This window comes from Manacus vitellinus, unplaced genomic scaffold (assembly GCF_001715985.3).
Source record: "Manacus vitellinus isolate BGI_N305 unplaced genomic scaffold, ASM171598v3 ctg7180002434773_pilon, whole genome shotgun sequence".
Classification (NCBI taxonomy): Eukaryota; Metazoa; Chordata; class Aves; order Passeriformes; family Pipridae; genus Manacus; species Manacus vitellinus.
In genome coordinates, this window is record NW_021938699.1 from 3,834 (window position 1) to 20,621 (window position 16,788).

The 16,788-nt window shown below is 52.4% G+C and overlaps 1 long non-coding RNA gene across 1 annotated transcript; it reads right to left on the reverse strand.

The window, feature by feature from the left end:
* Nucleotides 1–4,475: 4,475 nt before the first annotated feature.
* Nucleotides 4,476–7,314, reverse strand: LOC108641102. The gene is made up of 2 exons (XR_003915701.1): nt 7,154–7,314; nt 4,476–5,777 (listed from the first exon to the last, which is right to left on the reverse strand). It is a non-coding gene; the product is annotated as an uncharacterized LOC108641102 (long non-coding RNA).
* Nucleotides 7,315–16,788: the final 9,474 nt, after the last annotated feature.

Genomic DNA, 16,788 nt, shown 5'->3' on the forward strand with positions numbered 1-16,788 from the left:
GTAACTGACCATTGCAATGGGAATGTGTGATGGTTGCCATGGCAACCAACAGTAGCAGTAGCAATGCGCGATGGCTGCCATGATAACTGACTGTAGCAATGGAAATGTGTGATGGTTGCCATGGTAACTGACTGCAACAATGGGAATGGATGATGGTTGCCATGGTAACTGACTGCACCGGTGGGAATGTACGATGGTTGCCATTGTATCCGACTGTAGCAACAGGAATGTATGATGGTTGTCATGGTAACCGACCGTAGGAATGGGAATGTATGAGAGTTGCCATGGTAGCAGTGGGAAGTATCATAGTTACCATGGTAACCAAATGTAGCAGTGAGAATTTGTGATAGTTGCCATGGTAACTGACTGGAGCAATGGTTATGTGTGATGGTTGCCATGGTAACTGGCCATAGCAGTGGGAGGTATGATGGTTGCCATGGTTACTGACTGGAGCAATGGTAATGTAGGATGGTTGCCATGGTAACTGACCATAGCAATGGGAGTGTATGATGGTTGCCATGGTAACCAACCCCAGCAATCTCTCCTAGTTGCAGGGGCCGGGACCAGTTTATCACTGGGGGGTGCCACCAAAACTGTGTATTTTACACCCTCTGGGGCATTTCTGAGGGACTCCTAAGAATGGATCCTTTGCAGCAGCTGCCCAGGGCCCACCTGACACCTCAGCCTACAAGCTGGCCATGAAAGAACTGTGCAAGGAGTGTTCCTTTGCCTTCACACCCAGGACTCTGCTGCCAGAACTCCCCTCCGGGGAGGCATTAGCACCTTCACCCCCAGCCTGAGGGGTCATCTCTGCCAATGGGCCGCCTTGGACTGGCAGAACAGGCAGCTGCAACACCCAGACCATCACACACTCCAGAAATACCCCGTGACTCACAGAGTTCAATCGCCCATTGTCAAACTCCCTGCCCTGGGGGAGGTGCTGCACATCCCCACCTGAACCTGAGCACATTTACTCTTGGGCTTTGGGCACTTCTGCTACCACTCGTGGCATGGAGAGGAGGAGCAGAACTCCAACAGGACTGGGATTGGAACTCTCCACAGGACTGCCATCATTACCTCAACACAGCTGCCACCATCATCTGCACCAACAGCGTTTCCTTTCCTTTTCCTTTGCACCCTGGGGCCCACGTGGTGCTCAGCACTGTTCTCTTCTTGTCCCAGGCTGCTGGCTTATACAGCTATTTGTGTGGGTTAGAACCAGTTTTCTCTGTACCATTGTATTTCTTGTCATCTTCTCAGGAAATTGTGAGTCTGACTTGTAATCCCTCGCGTGGGTTCATTTCTCCCTCCGGTTTACTTTTAACCCAGCACACGACGGGAGCGTAGGATGGTTGCCATGGTAACTGACCGTGGCAAGGGGGCTCAGTGCCGTTGCCCACGGCTTCCACTTCTGCAAATTGGCTTCACTCCCCTTCTGCTGCAGCAGCCTCAGCCACTCGTCGGGGGGGCCCCACACAGCAGCTTCCCCCCTCCGTGAGGTTCTGCAGCAGCCCAGAGTCCCTTTGGCCCCACAAGGTCCTGCAGTGTCCCCATGGCCCCTTGATTCCGGGAGGCTCCACAGTGTCCCAGGGTCTCCCTGCTTCCAGGAGTTTCCCCAGTGTCCCAGCTTTCCTTTGGTTCCATGAGACCCAGATGTGAAGCAGTGGCCCCTCGATTCCACGAGGCTTTGCAGTGTCCCGAGGGCTCCTTTCTGCCCTCAGGTTCTGCACAGTCTCAGGGTTCCTCTGCTTTCAGGAGGTTCCGCAGTGTCCCGATGGCCCCTCGATTCCAGGACCATCCCAAACGTCCCAGCCTTCCTTTGCTTCTAGGAAGCCCTGCATGTCCAAATGGCCCCTTGATGCCAGGAGTTTTCACAGGGTCCCCATTTGCCCTTGCTTCCATGAGGACCTGCACTGCCACAACGGTCCCTTGATTCCATGAGGTTCCAGTCTCCCAGGGCTTCTTCATCTCCGTGAGACTCCGCAGGGTCACAACGGTCCCTTGATTCTGTCAGATTCCACAGTATCCCAGGATTCCTTTGCTTCCCTGGGCCCTGCACAGTCACAATGGACTGTTGATTCCATCAGGTTCCACGGTGCCAAAACGGCCCCTTGATTCTGGGAGGTTCCACAGCATCCCAAGATTCCTTTGGATCCACAAGGCCCAGCAGTGTCACAATGGCCCCTTGATTCCATGAGGTTCTCCAGTGTCACAGTGGCCCTTTGTTTCTATGAGGTTCCACAGTGTCCAAGGATTCCTTTGGTTCCATGAAGCCCTGCAGTGTCACAATGGGTTGTTGATTCCGTGCAATCCTGCAGGGTCACAAAGGCCACTTGGTTCCACGAGTTTCCTCAGTGTCCCAGGCTTCCCTTGGTTCCATCAGGTCCTGCAGGGTCACAGGCACCCCTTGCTCCCACGTGGTTTCCCAGTGTCCCAGGTTTCATTTTATTCCAGGAGGCCCTGCAATGGCACAATGGCCACACAATTCCATGGGGTTCCCCAGTGTCCCAATGGTCCATTGATTCCATGAAGTTCCAAACTGTCTCAGGGTTCCTTTGGTTCCATGAGGTCCCCCGTGTCACACTGGCCACTTGATTCCAGGAGATTCTGCAGTCTCCCAGCTTTCCTTCAGATCCATGAGGCCCTCCAGTGTCACAATGGCCCTTTGATTCCAGGAAGTTCCACACTCTCCCAGAATTCCTCTGCTTCCATGAGCTTTGCAGGGTCTCAGTAGGCCCTTGACTCCATGAGGTTCCAAACTGTCCCAGGCTTCCTTTGGTTCCAGGAGACCCTGAAGTGTCACAACAGCTCATTGATTCCCTGACTTTCTCTGGTGTCACAATGGCCCCCTCGATTCCAACAAAGGCACCCTATCTAAATTTGTTCTTTGCAAACTGTCCTTGCTGTCACCTCCTGGCATGGCCAGGCATGGGCACTGACCACTCACCTGTTTGCACGTGACCAGTGAATCCGAACAATCGACCCCAAAGACTGCTCAGAGACATTCTTTTATCTTTAAGCAGCAAGGCATTTGTTTATTCAATGTTGGGAGCAAGCCAGCTCGTGCTGGACAAACTTGCTCAACTTGAAAGTGCAAAACTAAGCGAATTTATACGCTTTAGATACAGGGTTACCTCATTTATTATACATATTAATAAGCAGGCTGGTCTCTGGGCAGAGTCTTTCCAGACATGCCCAGTCTTCTACTGTGGGGGGCTTCTCCTCAAGCCTTCATCCCTCTGGTGGTCGCCATGGACGTCTTCCTCAATTTGACCTCTTCAGTCAGGTGACCTGAATTCTTCAAGCTTGCAAAATCCTGGCTCTGGGCCTTCTAGATCTTATTCAAACATCCAGGTTACCTAATTTATTACTGTGTGTGTACTACTCCTATTCTTTCTATAATAAGGTCCAGTGACCAGAGCAGAACATGAGATTAACCAGTGCTCCAAAAATGTTCTTCCAGTAAAACAGGGGTTTCTTAGCAGGCCAAGATATCTCAGTTAACTCTTCTAGGCCTGGCTCCTGTTTCAATCCTCCTTCTGGCCCTTCTTGTGGATGGGCATCACATGAGCACCTCCACTCATCGGGTCCTCCCTAGTGAGCCAGGACTGATGGTAAATGGTGGAGGGTTTCTGCTGAGCTCTCCCTCCAGCTCCCTCAGCACCCTTGGATGAATCCCTTCTGGTCCCATAGACTTGGGAGTGTCTCAGTGGCTCAGCAGATCACCAGCTGCTTCCTCCTGGATTACAGAGGGTCCATTCTGCTCCCTGTCCTTGTCTACCAGCTCAGGGGGCTGGTTGTCCTGAGGATAACAGGCCTTTCTGTTAAAGACTGAGGCAAAGAAGGCATTAAATGCCTTGGCCTTTTCCTCATCCTTGGTGACAGTGTTTCCCCTGGTGTCCAATAAAGGATGGAGATTTTCCTGTGCCCTCCTTTTGTTGATGATGTATTATATAAACCCTTTCTATTACCCTTTACAGAAGTAGCCAGATTGAGTTCTAGCTGAGCTTTTACCTTTCTAATTTTCTCTCTACATGGCCTAACAACATCCTTGTACTCTTCCTGAGCTGCCTGCCCCTTCTTCCAAAGGTCATAAACCCTTTTTATTCCCCCAGTCCCAGAAAAGTTCCCTGCTCAGCCAGGCCAGTTGTCTTCCCTGCTGGCTCATCTTGCAGCACACATGGACAGGCTGCTCCTGGGCCTTCAAGATTTCCTTCTTAGAGTATGTCCAGCCTTCCTGGACCTCTTTGTTATTAAGGACTGTTTTCCAGGACACTGTCTCAATCATTTCAGTGTCCTGAACAGGCCAAAGTCCACCCTCCAGAGGTCTAAGGTAGAAGTTTATTGACCCCTTCCTTACCTTTTGATCCCTTAGAAGCTGGACCGGGATGGCCAGACAGAATGCAGAGGGGGTGACCTTGGCCCCCCCGCTGCTGCTGCTTACCCAGTTGGATGAACAAGATGATAACCATAGCTGTTGTTTCTTTATTTACTTTTATTTCAATTTTGACATTTGTTCCTTGCATAATTATCTGCATTCAAAATTTGTTATTAAGGAGTGTCTCAGCTAATATCATCATAGAAAACAAGAAGGGGGTGATGCGGGGAGCATGGAGGAGGAAAGGGAGAAGTTTGCGAGGTGGAGAAGGCAGCTGCGAGAGACCAGAGCTGAAGAGGCGACAGAGGAGGACGTGGATTCTGGGCATTCAGTGTCCAGTTATGAAGACTGAGACTGTTTTACAGACTAGGACTGAACAGGATTGTTAACAAAAGTTACGAATGTATTGTACCTCAGTTTATGCCAAATGTTTTCACAGTTTTCTCCTCATGTTTATTACCTATTTTCTGACTGGCTGCAATCTGCTGCATTGCAGATGTTTTCCTTATTGGCTCCTATTTCTCCCTTATTCCCTCCTTTCCCTTCTGACTGGTCCATGTCCCTGCCTGTCCTATGCTCCTCCCTGGTTTCTGGAACCTTCTCCTGCCGCCCTATAAATAGGGGTGGCACACCCTAATAAGGCTGCAATAGCTTCGAGCTACCACTCTGCACGAACCCCCGGCTGTCGCGGCTTCTCTCCCCTGCGACTGTGACAGATGGTGCCCAACTAGCGGGGCACAGTGGTGGTTCTCTTACTCTAAGGGAACTCCTCTGCCTGCGCAGGGCACAGGCACCCTTGGAAGACAGGTGTTGCCCCGGCCTCAGGAGGAACATGCTAATTCTACACTTGTGCTGTGCACATTAACTAAAAACAGAAACGGGAAAGAAGACAGGTAATGCGAGTGTAGTAAACATGTCACAGAAAAATCAGGATTGCAACTGAACACTTCATTCTCCAGGTGAAATGGTTCCCCCACTGCTGTACATCCCAGATTCTTCACACACACAAAATGTTAAAACACTTAAAATCCAGGATTCCCAGGACTCTGCCTGAGATTTTGTGTAGAGCTCGCTGGGTAATTCAGCTCTGCTCTGGGTTGCACTTTGGCTGCTGTTGCTTTCACTTGTTTGAAACCAGGCAGTGGATGGATCTGCCCTGGCACAGCAGGAACCAGCTCACAGGAGGGAGAAAAGCCCTAACAATTATCTCAGTCTTCCGGCAGCACGAGCACTTCCCAACACAGCAAGCCCAGGGAGTGCAGGGGGTGGGGGGCCAAGCTCAAGAGAAATGTAATGAGAGCCAGACTTTAATTTTGTTGATCAATGCTTCACCATCTCAGGAGTTGTCTACGCATCTGTATCATGGCCTCGTCTTCTGATGCACTTTCTATCAGCACACCTGCAAAAGATTAAAGAGCCAAGAGGAAGTGAAAATTAAACCCACACAGGAATTGGGTAGAGATCCAGCTACATCTGTCTTGGTAGGTTCTGAAAGCTGTGTTTTCAGATGTCTCGTGCCCTGTACAGAATCACAGAAACACAGACAAGGAGAGGTTGCAAGGGACCTCCAGAGATCATCTGGTCCAACCCAGATGGGACACCTGGAGCTGGGTGGTCAGAACCTCCTCCAGGGGATTTTGAATATCTCCAAAGATATCTCCACAATCTCTCTAGGAACTGGTCCCAGTGCTGAGTCACCCTCACAGTAATGAAGTTCTTCCTCGTGTTCAGGTGGAAATTGCTTTGTTTCCCTTTCTGCCCATTGCCTCCCATCCTGTCACTCAGCACCACCCAGAAGAGCCTGGCTCCATCCTCCTGACCCTTCAAACACTTGTGTCCACTGATGACATCCCCTCTCAGACTTCTCTTCTCCAGACTAAACAGGCCCAGCTCCCTCAGCCTCTCCAGCCCCTGATCATCTCTGCAGCCTCAGCTGGACCCGCTGCAGGAGCTCCATGTTTCCCTTGTACTGAGGAACCCAGCACTGGACACAGCACTCCAGATGGGCCTCACCAGGGCTGCTCCTCCCTTGGCCTGCTGGCAAAGCTCTTCCGAAGGCAGCCCAGGCAGCCTTGGGCCTTCTTGGCCATTGCTGACCCTTGGCCAGCTCTCTGTCCACCAGAACCCCCAGGGCCTTCTCTGCACAGCTACTTGCCAGAGGGTCAGCCCTGAGCCTGGACTGGTGCCTGCCCTTATTCCTGACCAGGTTCCTTGAATTGCTTGGATGGGTTGAGTGCAGCAGGGCTGGGGAAAGAGCCCAGGCCCTGTGAGCCTTCCTGAGGCCTTGGCAAAGGCCTGGGGGGCAGGATGGGGGGTAGGGATCATCCCCCTCCACGTCTGCAGACAGCATCCGTGGGCCATGGGAGACAACCCTCCGTCATGAGGAAGGTGAGTGCGTGGGAGGACTGGCAGTGGACACCTTTAGCACCCATCGGGTCAGAGCTGTCCTCACTGCCCTCAAAGACAAGGGAGAGAAGAGGGGCCTTGACCCCCTGCAGGGAACACTTCAGCATGGAGCTGTTTCAGTGTCACGGATCACAAAAGCTGTTTGTTCCCCGTGGGCAGAGGCCCAGACAAGTGGCCTTTAGTCACGGGATGGATTGTGGTGGTGATTCCCAGGACTGAAGGCAGCTTCTCTGGGCCTCTCCCCATGTCAGGGCTGTCCTTCTCCATCCCCTTTGAGGAGCTGTGCAGGACAAACTCACAGGGTGGTTTGCCTGTAGAGCAGCTTTGGCATCCAGAGAGATGGAAGTGCTTGGGAATGGCCCTGCTCACCTTGTTCTATCTCCATTTTTGCTCTGAAGAGCTGAAGGATGTGCTGTTTGGACCCCTGCCTCCCGTAGAATTCTTGTTCCAGAGTTCCAATTCTTTGGCAGAGCTGCTGAAATTTCTTGTCCATCTTGGATTCCTGGGCCCTCATCATTTTCTTCATTTTCCTGTCTGTGAAGGCAGAACAATGATCCTGGGTCACTGACTGTGATGGCTTTGCACAGTTACTGGTGGATTGAGATTGTAAACAAGTCACTCCCCTTTTGTTTCAACCTCTCCCTACTCCTCTCCAATAATGAAGGGACATAATATAATATGTCCTCTCCATATAATGAAGAGATAAAAGTACAAAAATAACAATTTAAAAAGGAAATAGCAGGAACTCCAAAGAACCAAGGGAAAATGGTTTAAGCTGAAAAGGCAGAAATCGTTTCCTAGTCCCCCTACCCCGGGACAGAAAAGCCCCAAATGGCAGCTACCACATGGTTGCCACAAGCAAAGCCAAAACATTGGGAGACTCCCCTGCCATCTGGACCATGCAGGGGAAAAGAAACAAATTAAACCAAACCATAGCAAACAGGTTCTCAAAGACCCACCCTCCAGGATGAGGGGATGGGGTGAATATTCATCACAAAGCTCCACGCCCTGGCTTTGGAACCATAACACTGATGCTTCCTCCTTGAGAGGCAGACCAGCTCTCTGACACAAGGATGCCCAAAGGCTCTGATTTAAGCTCCCTGCCAGAGGGTCTCTTCTCAGGGCTCTCCTCTGGGTGTATATTTTCCTTCCTCACTCCCCCTCGAAATCCTCAGCTCACAGGAATTCAATTTTGTGATGGAGGTACAATCTGGAAATGGTTTTCCCTTTGCCCTCTGTCCTTTAGCAGGGAGGGAACAAGAAACTCGGAGCACATTTTCCTCCCTTTTCAGCCTCTCATTGGTGCTTTCTGTAGCTCAATTAAATATGGTTTCAGCTTTGAAAAGGGGACCACAGGCTTCATCCTAAGGCCACAGTGCCCTGAGCCATCAGGAAGTCAAGGGGTTGCCCTGGACTGTTCTGGGCTGCTCACTGCCAGAGATTTGCTCCTGCAGCAAGAACAGGACCCCCAGGCAGGTGAGGCCCATCTTGTCTCCCCTTTCCCTGCCCGGGGTGCAACAGGCTGTGCCCCAACACACACTGTGTCCTGCCTGAGCCAGGCCCAGGAGCACCATCTGGGGCTCAGCAGGCCCACTGGGGTGTCTGTGCCCCAGCTGACTCCTTCCCTTCCCAGCACCAGCTCTTCAGGGAGAGCTGTTCTGCACAGGCCCCTGTGCTCAGAGACACCTGCAGTGCTCATGGAGCTGGGTCTCCTTGTGGATCTTCAACAGGAAGACAAGGTTGGGATCACATGTGCCCCAAGACGGCCCCAGGAGTGGGGAGTGGGAGAAGGGGAGTGGGGAAAGGGAGAGAGACGCTGACAGGACTGCAAGGGGGGAACCTTAACAAGGATCAGGGGATCAGAGAACTCACAGCACACACTCTCTGCAGAGATGAGGGAGACAAGTGTGGCCATGACCACCTGCAGAGAACACTTCAGCAGGGAGCTGTTTCAAGGTCAGGCAGCACAAAAGCTGTGCCCCATGTCAGGGCTGTCCTTCTCCTGCCCCTTTGAGGAGCTGTGCAGGACGAGCTCTCAGAGTGGTTTGCCTGTAGAGCAGCTTTGGTGTTCAGAGAGATGGAAGTGCTTGGGAATGGCCCTGCTCACCCTGTTCCTTCTTCAGGCCTTCTATGAGCAGCTGAATATCACACTTACTGGATTCCTGCCCTTTCTGGAGATCTTCACGCATAGCTTTCACTTGTTGGATGAGCTCCTGGAAGTCCTCCTTCATCCAAGATTCCTGAGGCTTTGTGGCCTCTGCCTCCCGTCCTTTTTCTGTGAAAATAGACAGGTGTCAGTGGCAGACTGACACTGCTCCCTTGAAAGGGAGACCACCCATCTGCCCTAAGAATGCTCAAATCCTCTGTTGTCAAGTCTCTCCTTCAGGGTCTCTTCTCAGGCCTTCCTGCAGGTTGTCTTTTTAACTCCTCTCTCCTCCTGAGAAATACTCACCTCAGAGGAATTAAACCTTGCACTCAAGGTGCAACCTGAAATGGGCTTAATTGCCTTATTTCTTTAGGCAGGGAAGGAACAAGAAACGCACACTCAGGTCCCTCATGTCCAGCCTGTTTACTAATTTGTGTGCTCCACACTTCTTTTTCTTTAGAGAATCCTTCCTAATTCAACAGCCTTGGAAAACAACTCACTAATTCCAGAAAAACAGGGCTGGGGAATTCCCAAGCTGATGCACTGTGGGCACCATCAGTGATCTCTTGCCCATCTTTCAAATCCTTTCCCACCAGGATTTTGCTCCAGGAAGGAGCCTTGGTCTCTCTCCTGGAGCTCCAGTCTTCCTTGGGACATGGAGCCTGTTTTCCAGGTTTTGTCTCTGGAAAGGAGTCTCAGCACCACTGTGAGCCCTCAGAACCATGGGCTTGGAGCTCCTGTGCTGCTGGGGAGGAGCACTGACAGGAAGCCCCCTGCCCCCTCACTCCCCAAGGGCCTGGCCCCGGGGGAGAGCCCAGGCCCTGCTGATTTCCAGGTGTTCCTTGAGGGAAGAACATTGCCCTGCCCCATGCCAGCTGCCAAGAGCAGGGACAGACAAAGAGCTGCCTTAGAACCTGGGCAGGATGGGAGCCAGCAGAGCCCAGGCTGTGCTGGGCAAAGCCACTGCCGGGGCAGCTCTGCACCCTGGGGGCCTGGACACCTGCACGGGGGTGGGAAATACAGCAAAGCACTTCTGGAGGCCCTTGGAAGTGGGAATTTATGGACAGATGGGACTATTTGACCTCACTGTGCTGGGCCCTCATGCACAACAGGCCTTTGTCTCTTCTCTTTGTTCGGCAGGGTTTAGTTTCCAGGTAGCCTGGGCAAGTCCTGGCCCTCACCTGCACACAAAGGCTTCTCCCTTTTGGGCCTGGAGGAAAGCCCAGGAGGAGATTCCTCCTTTAGTGGTCAAGGGAAGGAAAGGAAATCCCAGAAGTGCTGTGTTATGCCTTTCAATCCTTACCAATTGCCAGGGATACCCTCTGCTAGAGCAGGACGTGTCTCTGGTCAGAGAGGGACGTCCCTCTGACCAAAGTCACCCCACCCCAAAGGCCTCCTGCTGTGCACTGAAGGGGTTCTGTAGGTAATGTGCTCAAACCTTGACTGGCTTTGCTTCTCTCAGGGATAACACCTCACATCCCAGAGGTTCCCAAGGATGAGCACAGACAGGAGGAATGGGATCAGCACTCACTTCCTTGCTCGAATGCCTCGTCTATGAGTTTCTCAACCAGCTTCACACCAACCGCAGCAGCTGGGCATCAGGGTCACATGGAAATAAATCAAAGAGAAAAAGAGGATTTTTAAGGAGGAGCTTTCCCTGAGGAACTCCTGGAATGCATTGAGCAGGTTCTGGGGCAGAACACACCATCCAGCTGGCCCTGGAACCACAAGGTCCTGTGCACCAGAGCCCGACAGCAGCGCTGGGGGGGCTCTGACCTTCGAGGCCACTCAGGCTCTCCTGGCCAAGAACCTGCCTCGGCTGCCACAGCATTCGGGCACCACACAGGTGCCTCAGCACAGTCCCACCAGAACAGAGACACCCCAAAGTGTGAGACACTCCTCCTCCACACTGCACGAGTGGAGAGGGACCTCCCAGGGCCCTTCATTGTCCCTTGGCCTTTTCATTTGGGCCTGTCTTCTCAAAGACTTTCAGATGACCACAGGCAAGAGGAATGGGATCCAGCACACCAGCTTATCAACCCAAATACTTCTCTTAGGACACTCTGCCACCAGCTCTCCATTTCTGCCCACTGGGTTCAAACAGAAAGAAAAAGAAAAAAAGGAAACTTCACTAGGACTTTTCCCTCCAGATTTCAAGAATGCATGAAGGAGCTTTTTTGGGACACATATCCCTTATACTATTCAAACCTCTGATGTACTTGGGGTTTTTAAAATCACTTATTTCCCCTTCTGTCACTGTCTAAACAGAAGAAACACAACTCTTACCAACTGTTCCAATGCCTGCCATGCTTCTTCTCTCCCAGGTCCTTTACTCAGGGTTCACTCTGCAATGCAAGGGAATAGAGGAGCAAAATCTATGGGGTGGGCACAGGACTAGAGAAGAGGAGGCAGTTGAGAAGATCTGGGGGGGCAGCCAAGAGAGACAGGAGGCTGTGAACTGCCAAGCCTTTGCCTTCCCTGGGTTTGCTGGAACAAGGGCTGAGCCCTGCTGCTCCCCTATGATCCACCCCAAGGCCTTTGCTGGGCTTTATGAGAGCCAGGGACGAGCCTGCCTGGTGTGAATTTAGGAGGAGAATAACATTGATGACCCAGCCGAGCCTCAGTCGTGCTCACCCCAAGTCAAGGACCTTTCAGTTGCCCATGATCTGCCCGGGAGGAGCTGCACAAGAAACCAGGAGGGAGCACGGCCAGGACAGGTGACCTGAATGGGCCAGAGGGATATTCCAGAGCCCAGAACGTCATGCCCAGTACATGAACTGGGGGAGTTGACTGGGAGGTGCCTCCCGGGGATGGGCTGGGCATCGGTCAGTGGGTGCTGAGCAGTTCCCTTGTGCATCACTGGTTTTTCATGGCATTTATCCCTCTCAGTACTTTTCTTTTTCATTCCCGTTATTGCTGTTACTATTGTTATTATTACTGTTATTATATTTTACTTTATTTCAATTATTAAACTGTTCTTATCTCAGCCCACCAGTTTTACCTCCTCCTGATTCTCCTCTCCCATCACAGGGGTGGGGATGATGGGAGGGAGCAGCTGTGTGCTCCTTAGTTGTTGGATGGGCTTAAACCACAGCAGTCCTCTTTGGTGCCCAATGTGTGCTCCACCAGCACTCAGGCACAGCCTTCCAAACCATTCCACAGTGCCATGAAAACCCCTCACTCCCAGAGCTCCTACCTCCCACCCAGCTCTTGGGCTGCTCCAGAGTATTTGGTCACAGAAGCTGCTGTGACCAAGGACACCCTCTGCCAGGAGCTGCCCTGCCGAGGCTCCCCGGGCATGTCACGGCCCAGGACCTTCACCTGGAGAAGAGAAAAATGGGAAGAGCTGCAGGAAAACCACGAAGCTCCAGAGCTGAGAGCTCAAAGGGCTGGGCAGGGTCTTCTCCTGCCCCCACCCCCTTAGAGATGAGCTCCAAAATCCAGGCCCTGGTGTGGGAAACTCCCCTATGGTGCTCCAGAGGAGACTTGGGAGTGGAAAGAGGAGGGTTGGTGTGTGATACTGGGAGCACTGGGGGGAGCCAGAGAGCCATACTGGGAGCACTGGGGGGGAAATGAGAGCGCTGGGGGGGACCAGTGAGCGATACTGGGAGCTCTGGGGCTGCACTGGAATTTTTAGCCCCTGAATCCCATGATCTGATGGCAAACAGGCCATGTAGCTTAAGTTAGGGGGATTCAAGGCTCTGGAACATTAATTTTGGGAGCTGCAAGGCTCAGAAAGACAAATTTGGGGAGCTCTGGGGCTCAGAAAGAATGATTTAGGGGGCTTTGGGGCTGAGAAACTGATTTGAGGGACTTTGGGGCTCCGGAACACTGATTTCAGGAGCTTCTGGGCCTAAAAAGCCCTTATTGAGGGATCTTTTAAGCTCAGAATCAGCAATGTAGGGAGTATTTAGGCTCAGAAACCCCCATTTAGAAACATTTTTTGGTCCAGAACACCAATTTAGGGAGCTTTGGAGCTGAGAAACACTCTTTTGGGAGATTCTGGGCTCAGGAATATCCATTCAAAGAATTTTTGGGCTTCCAAAAAAACTTGTTTAGAGAGGGTCTTGTTCAGGAACCCTGATTTAGGAAGCTTTGGACCTGGGAAACACACATTTAGGGAGCTTTTAGGGTCAGAGCCAGTGATTTAGGGAGCTTTTGATGTTCAAAGCATTGATTTTGGGAGCATCTGGACCAGAAGGACCAATTCAGGGAGCTTTGGGGCTCCCAAACCCCCTCTATTGGGTTCATGTGGCCAGGTTTTGGTAGCGGGGGGGCTCCAGGGGTGGGTTCTGTGAGCAGCTGCCAGAAGCTTCCCCATGTCCGGCACCGCCAATTCCAGTGGCTCCATCTGTGGTGCAGAAGGAATTAGAGCCAGAGGAGAGCAGAGTGAGAACAGAGGAACAGCTCTGCAGACCCCCAGGGCAGTGCAGAAGGAGGGGCAGGAGGTGCTCCAGGCACCAGGGCTGAGATTCCCCTGCAGCCCAAGGAGGAGCCCACGCCAGAGCAGGGGATGCCCCAAAAGGAGGATGTGGTCCTGTGGGAAGCCTGTGTTGGAGCAGAGTCCCTGCAGGGGCCTGGGGATCCCTGGAGAGAGGAGCCCACGCTGGAAGAGGTTTTCCTGGAAAGACCTGTGGCCCTGTGGGGGACCCACCTTGGAGCAGGGAAGGGACTTTGACTCCTCTCTGAGCAGCAGCAGGATCAGCCTGTGATGTTTGGGATTACATTCCAGTCTCCCTGAACCACTGAGGAGGAGGAGGGAGGGTCTGGGATGGAGGGGGCTTGGGGGGAAGATTTTTGTAAGATTTCTTTTACCTCTCATTATCCTGCTCTGATTTTGTTGGTAATAAATTCAATTAATTTCCACAATTCCAGTCTGGTTTGCCCATGATGTAATCAGAGAGGGATCTCTCTCTGTCCTTATCTCAACCCATGAAGCTTTTGCTGTATTTTCTCTCCCCTGTCCAGGTGTGGAGGGCAGTGATAAAGTGGCTTTGGTGGGTGCCTGGCACCCAGTCAGAGTCAACTCACTACACACCCATCTGGGGAGCTTTTGGGCTGAGTGACAGCGATTTAGGGAGCTCCTGCATTCAGAAATACCCATTTTGGGATCTTTGAGGCTCAGAAAAAAAGGTGTAGGGAACTTCTGGGCTCAAAACCAGCAACTTCTGCTTTTTTAGGGGCTCAGAACCCCGCCCCTCAGGAGCTTTTGGTCTCAGATACTGCAAGTTTGGGAGCTTTTGATCTCAGAAGCAGTGATTTAGGGAGCTTCGGGGCTCAGAACCATCCATTTAGGGAGATTTTGGTGTCTCAAACACTGATTTAGGGAGATTTGGGGTTGAAAAACACCAATTTCGGGAGCATTTGGCTCAAAACCACTCATTTAGGGAACTTTTGGCCTCAGAAAGTCTCATTTAGGGAGCTTTTGAGCTCACCCAATTCCAATTTAGGGAACTCTTGGTCTCAGAAACAAGTATTTATGGATCTTTTGGGGCCTGAAGCAGCAATTCAAGTAGCATGTAGGTTGAGAAAGAGGGATTTAGGGAGCCCTGGTGCTCCAAACCACCAATTTAGTGAACCTTGGGCCTAAGAAACCCCAATTTGGGGAGCTTGAGGCTCAGAAAAGCTGAGTACCAGTATCCTGGTATCAGGAGCTTTGGGTCAGGGAGAGCGATTTGGGGATATTTTCAGCTCAGAAAGAGCGAATGAAAGAGCCTTTGGGCTCCAAAAGACCAAGTGAAGCAGATTTTGGGCTCAGTAGCCCCCATTTAGGCAGCTTTGGAGCTCCAAACCAGCGATTTGGGAAGCTTTTGGGCTCAGAAACACTAATTTCGGGAGCAGAAGTAGCCCCACGGGGGGAAGGGTGGGAGTGAGGGGCTGCACTTACCTGGAAGAAGGTCGGGACGAAGCGGCTCCGCAGGGAGCACCGCGGGGCTCCTGACGCTTATATTCCTCCTGCCCTACCCCACTCCTGCAGGACCTACCCCTGCCCTTTATCCCCTGGCACCTCAGTTCTCGGGTGTACACCAGTTTCTCGGAAATCCCTGGAAACCAAAAGCGAAAATGCTCCGAGCAGGGGGCGGCTCCTGGGGCGGGAGAGGAACAGCAGAGCCCCGGGGTCCCTGCTGGGGCGAGGGGGCACAGCCAGTGGCCCCTGCCTGCTCCTGGGGCCTCCCGGGGCACCAGGAATGGCACTGGGGGGGAACTGGGAGCACTGGGAGCCAACCCCATGGTCTGATGGCAAATGGGGCGTGTGGCACGAGTTAGGGGGTTCGGGGCTCTGGAACCCCAATTTCAGGAACTTCGTGGCTTAGACACTCCTCTTCTGGAGGTTTGGGGTAATAACAGCGATTTCAGGAGATCTGAGGCTGAGAAAGAGCAATCTGGGGGGCCTTGGGGCTCCAGAATACCAATTTCAGGAGCTTTTGGGCTCAGAAATTCACATTTAGAGAGCTCTGAGTCTCAGAAACACCAATTAAGCAAGCTTTGGACTGAAGAAAAAACAAACCCCAAACCAAACAATAAAACAATTTATAGATGTTTTGAGCCAAGAAAGAACAATTTAGGGAGAGTTTTGGCTCAGAAACACCCATTTAGGGATATTTTGGGGTCTAAAAAACTGCTTTAGGGAGCTTTAGGGCTGAGAAACACTCGTTTTGTGAAGATTTAGACTCAGAAATATCAAACTAAGGAGTGTTTGGACATCCAGAAAAACCTGTTTAGAGAGGGGTTTGCTCACAATGGCTGAAATATAAGTATGGGGAGGCCTGGCAGATTGTCTGTATCCCACTGCCCCAAACCCCTCAGCAATGCCATGTGCTTGCAATGGGGGAACCAACACTGGATGGCTGGAAACATCTCCTGTGTCCCAAGGCACTGCCTGGAACACTGTCCTGGGCCTGGAGAAGCAAGTTTTAATGGTGACATGAAACCCCTGAAAGAACTGAATCAGACAGTGGAACTCATTTCTGAACCAGCCTCAGAGACACTTGGGCCAAAGAACCTGGCCCTGAGCGGGTGAATCACATCCCCTGTCATGCACCAGCCTCTGGGGAGATCCCAGGATGCAAGGGACAGGTGAAGAGGACACTGAGGGCAAAGGCTGGTGGGGCTGCAAACACGGGGTTACACATTTACCAAAGGTTCCTCAACAGCAGAGGATCTGCCAGTCGGGCTGGCCCTGCCCAGTCAGCATATTTACGTGCTGTGGAAGGGGACAAAGTTCCTGCAGTGCACATGAAAAACATGCTGGGGAAATGTGGTGGGTTTCTGTGGCTGGGTTTGGTAGCACTGGGGGGGGTTACAGGGGTGGCTTCTCTTAGAAGCTGCCAGAAGCTTCCCCTGTCCTGTGGAACCAACACCAGCTGGCTCCAGGACGGACTCCCTGCTGCTGGCCAAGACCAAGCCAATCAGGAGTGACAGTAACACCCCTGGGATAACATATTTAAGAACAGAAGGCTGTGGGACAGAAAGAATTCCAGCCAGGGAAGAGCGGAGTGAGAACATGGGAACAACAAAGTAGACCCCAAGGTCAGGGCAGGAGGGGCAGGAGGAGCTCCAGGTGCTGGAGCTGAGGCCCTGCAGCCCGTGGGGCAGAGCAGGGTGGGGCAGCTGTGCCCCTGTGCCCATGGGGGAGCATCGGGGTGCAGAGACCCCCCTGCAGCCCCTGGGGGAGAATTGGGGTGCAGAGACCCCCCTGCAGTTCCTGGGGGAGCATCGGGGTGCAGAGACCCCCCTGCAGCCCCTGGGGGAGAACTGGGGTGCAGAGACCCCCCTGTGCCCATGGGGGAGAATTGGGGTGCAGAGACCCCCCTGCAGCCCGTGGGGGAGAATTGGGGTGCAGAGACCCCCCTGCAGC